Genomic DNA, 5,137 nt, shown 5'->3' on the forward strand with positions numbered 1-5,137 from the left:
TAAAATATTACACTTTTAAAATTTAATGTATAACAACAATGCTAGGGAACCAAGAGGGTACCAGATAAAAATCAGGCAAATGTCTCTGGGTGAATCTAAAATCTTTACGTGGATGGTACTTATACTAGGCATTGGGATGTTTCTTCTACTAAGTATCAGAATGTTTCTTTTTCATACTTCCAACGTATTATTCAGAATTTTAATTTGAAGTGAGAAACAATTAATATCAAATATTATAAATTAAAAATAAATAAAATTAATTAAATATAATTATAAATTAATTAAATTATTTACTTTTTAACTGATTACCTCTTAATTTCATATACTTTTCTCATGTATAATTATCATATTCTACATTGATTTTCATCAGGTTATGAGAAGATAAGAACTAATTGAGTTAGTTAACTCTATTATATTGCCAGCTGTCTTTACACCTTGATATAGTGTATTAGGGGAGTGAATCCTTAAAAAAAATTGAATGGTGTGTAATGTAAAATCTCACCTTTTATTATTTTCTCTTTTCTATTTAATTTTAGTATCACTTGTAAAATTAAAGAAAAATGTTAGGGCCAGTAATTTTGATATTTTGTAATCATTAATTGACCATCAATAATGTTTTTAATGATATGAAATTATATCCAATAATAAAAAATTATTCACTTTTATTTTAATGGTTAAATATTGGCCAGAAAACACAAAAGTTATTAGCCCTCTAAACTTTTTCAAAATTAAAAATAAAATATCATACTTTATTCTCTAAAATATTAAAATAATAAAAAAGATCTATTTCCGTATATTAATAATGTAATAAACTTTTAATAATGAAAAAGATCTATTTCCGTGTATTAATGTAATAAACTATTGAACGGTGTTGAGCAACTAATTCAGTTACACACTTCTTTTCTAAAAACTTCACACTTCTTTTCTAAAAACTTCTTCTTCTCTCTGTTCTCAATCCTCTCTTCTTGGTTCTTTCATTCTTTTTTCTTGATTCTTCCTTCTTTCAATTCCTCTCCTTTTCAATCTGATACCTTTCAGTCACATTACAAAGGAAAAAGAATTAATTTTTAAAACGCCACTAAAATAATCAAATATTACAAGAAATAAAAATTAAATGTACAAATTTTTTTAAAATTTCACTAAAGTTGGATAATTTATTTTAAATATAATTAAAAATAACATAATTATATATTATGTAATAAAATATTACAACGACAATTATAATAGTCATTTTAATAATCATAAATAATAAAGAACAATATAAATATATATATTTAAATACATATTTTTTATTTTGTAATCTTATTGTGTTTTATTCTTCTTTCTTAAAAGAAATACGAATGCTTATAACTTGATCATGTGTAATTCATATGTTGATCCAATATTTTTTAAAATCCATGATCATTGTCAAAATTTATTATGCAAAATAGTCATATTGAAACGGTGAAAAAAAATCCTAATAAAAAAAGACAATGTTAAAACTACGTGGCTCCAATAATTGGTCATGAATATTGATAAGTAGAAATACTTATATTCTTTATTTAGCCAATTCAATTTTGTTTCTACAATTTATATTTAAAATATTGTTGCATTTGTCCAATATCAATTTTCAGAACCACAACTTGCTCAACTAGAATTTGAGAAGTAAAATGTAGACGCAAGCAATTATTGAATTTTAAGAGAAAATCAACTTTCTATTAATCTACATGTGAATGTGATATTTTAATAATTATTTAATATTATATTGTCCTTAATATTTTTTTCACTAATCAATTTTTAAGAAAATATGTTTGTAAACCATCCGAAACTTTTGTCAATTTATTATTATTATTATTGCTGCAACTTCTACTTAGTTGTTTCTATGAATTTATTTTTAGATGGATTCTTTAACTATAAATTAATCTTATACAAATGTAATAGTGTAAAAAATTTATTAAATGATTACAACATAAAGAAAAGTTCTCAAAAGTTTACTGTGACAAAGACATTTGTTTCACAAAGTGATGTCTAATAAAAAATATCTTTAAAATAAATTAATATGTATTAATATTAAAGTATAATATTAATCTCTATGTGAGAAATCCTAGCAGAGAAAGAGTACGTACTCCGTACTCAGAGAGAATGAGAGAAGGAGAGAGCGGGAACGAGTGTTTGAGGGCGAAACACAGTGAGGATGGCGGCCATGCCGTCGGAAGAGATAAGGGGGAGAGTGTGGGTGGGGGTGCATCCGGTGCCAAGGAGAGTTTTTCACGAGGGGGTTTTTCAAATCCTACAAAGATCTCCTTTAGAGATAAAGTCATTGGGCCAGAGAAATCGAAGGCGTTTGCACTTGCAGGATCTCTATCTGGGGATAGTATAGCCACGGTGGTGGGCAAGCAGGGCGATTCCCAACCTCCATGTGTAAACTTCACTGAAGAAGCCAAGCTTTGTTTAGCAGAGCCTTATCGAGAAGCTTTAGTGATTAAGGTTCTTGATAAAAATTATAGTTACACAACTCTTTCACACAAGCTTCGGATGGTTTGGCGCATCAAAGGTGGCTTTGATCTGCTTGATGTGGGGTTTGGGTACTTCATGGTAAAATTCGATGCATGTGAAGATCGGGAGAAGGTCATGCTTGGTGGCCCGTGGTTGATTGAGGGGCATTATGTTGCTGTAAAACCGTGGGATATAGATTTTCGGCCATGTGAGCAATCCTTCGGGTCTACGCTTGTATGGGTTCGGATTTCGGGGCTCCCAATCTGGTGCTATCAGGAACAGGCCATGATGCGTATCTGTAATAGGAGTTCCCATCAAAGTGGACTTAGCCACTAAATTGGCTGAGAGAGGACGATATGCCCGAGTATGTGTTCAAATAAATTTAGGACTGCCAGTGATCAAGCATATCATTGTGGAAGGCGTAACTCATGTAGTGGAGTATGAAAGTTTAAATTTAATTTGTAACTCTTGTGCACGTTATGGTCACGATATGGCACAGTGCTTGGGTAGAGACTCTAGGGAAGGAAAGAATGTTGATTCCGATGCCACCAAGCCACGGGACGGTACAAAGGCAGTGCTACATCCTGAGACCAAAATTCACAATTCAAATGAAGTAGAACCTAATGTGGTAGGTGGCGTTACTGGCAAGAATCCTGCATCGAATTTGCAAGAGGATTTGGAGGCTAATAATTTGGAAGGAAATAATATTGAGGAGGCTTGCATGCATGATGAACCTGGCTGGGAGCAAGTTGTGAGGAAAGGTAAAACCAAGCTGGGTCAGAAGCAATTTAACAAGGTCCAAAGAGGCATTCAATCCAAAACCGATTCGAGTAGAGTAATCAGGCCCACCATTCACTTCTCTCACACGAATGGATCCAGCTCCTATCGTGCTAGGGTCGGGTCACGAGTCAAGGTCGGACACAGCGCTTCCCATGTTGGTGAGACGTCGATCTCCTCAACCCGACACACCCCAGTGCCTTGCGGGTCCTCTCTCCGGAAACGACCAAGGCCGGGGTCCCTACAGAGCTCGCCAGTTGAGAAGAATGGAGGCACGGTGGTGGAAGCATCGTCATGTCTTCCTGCAACCGTGAAGGAGGGTGTTACCGTGGCGGTTCCATTGGAGAAGGAAGGCGCATTGCCGGCTGTTACTGCGTCGGTAGGCGGGATTAAGGAGATATTCCAGGGAGATTCGGCAAACCTGAAGGTCACAGGAGTCACTTCCGCTGGGCAAGCCTCGGTTTGAGGTTGGTGAAGCACTTTGATTTCCTTGTTTTATATTTTTATATTTTATATTAATGGATAGTTTAAATATAATAGCTTGGAATATTAGGGGTGCTTCTAATAAGTTAGCCCGGGTGAATTGTAAAGAGCTGGTTAGGAAATTTAAACCTGTAATTTTTATTGTGGTTGAAACTCACTGTCCTTTTCAACACTTGAAACTGTTCTGGGAAAGACTTGGTTATCACCCTATTGGTATAGTGGAGGCGTCAGGATACAAGGGGGGTATTTGGTTCCTTTCTGCAATACAGGGTGTTCACTGCAAATGGGTTGATGCTTTCGATCAGTGTGTTACAATTGAGGTTCAGGTAAATAATGTGATTTGGAGGTGCAGTGGTATCTATGGTAGTCCTCAATTTAATACCAGAGTTCTGCTATGGGATTATCTTGTTACTCAGTCTTCGTCTTTCTATATAACGAAGGTCCTGGTCAATAGACTTCGTCCCCATCTCAAAGAGATTATTGGGCCCCTTCAAGGAGGGTTTATCCCGGGGAGAGGAACCCCTGACAACATCATTGTAGCACAAGAGGTTCTCCATTTTATGAAGAAGACAGTCAAAGAAAGGCACCCTGGCCTTTAAGATTGATTTGGAGAAAGCGTACGATAGAGTGGATTGGGGATTTTTGAAACAAACCCTGGTGAGTTTTGGCTTTCCTCCTCCGACAGTCAATCTGATTATGCGTTGTGTCACTGCTTCCTCACTGTCTATCCTCTGGAATGGGGATAGATTAAATAGCTTTACTCCGAGCAGGGGTCTTAGGCAAGGAGATCCTATATCACCGTATCTGTTTGTGTTGTGTATGGAGAGATTGTCCTGTTCTATTAATCAGCAAGTTGATAAGGGCTTGTGGAAGCCAATTGCGGTTTCTAGAGGGGGTCCAAGAATTTCTCATTTGATGTTTGCCGATGATTTGCTTCTTTTCTGTAAAGCTGAAAAACAACAAGTTCAAACTGTAATGGTAGCTTTGGAAAATTTCTGCAGAGCCTCTGGGATGAAGGTTAATGTGGAAAAATCTAAAGCGCTATGCTCCAGGAATGTTTCAGCGACAAAAAAAGAGATTTTCACTAGAGTCTCCTCCATCAGATTCGTCCAGAATTTGGGCAAGTATTTAGGGGTGAACCTTAATCACTCTCGGGTGACACGCGCAACTTTCAACGATGTTTTGGACAAGATTTGGGGAAGGCTAGCCAGCTGGAAAAGGAGATTGCTTAATAAGGCAGGCAGACTCTGTTTGCTCAACTCGGTAGTGACTGCGATTCCTACTTATCGCATGCAAGTATCTCTCTTCCCTAAAGGGGTAACTAATAAGATAGAATCCATGATGCGAAACTTTCTATGGAAGGGTCAAGCTGATGGTAGAGGCCTGAATCTAGTTAACTGAA

Source organism: Arachis ipaensis, chromosome B08 (assembly GCF_000816755.2).
Source record: "Arachis ipaensis cultivar K30076 chromosome B08, Araip1.1, whole genome shotgun sequence".
Lineage (NCBI taxonomy): Eukaryota > Viridiplantae > Streptophyta > Magnoliopsida > Fabales > Fabaceae > Arachis > Arachis ipaensis.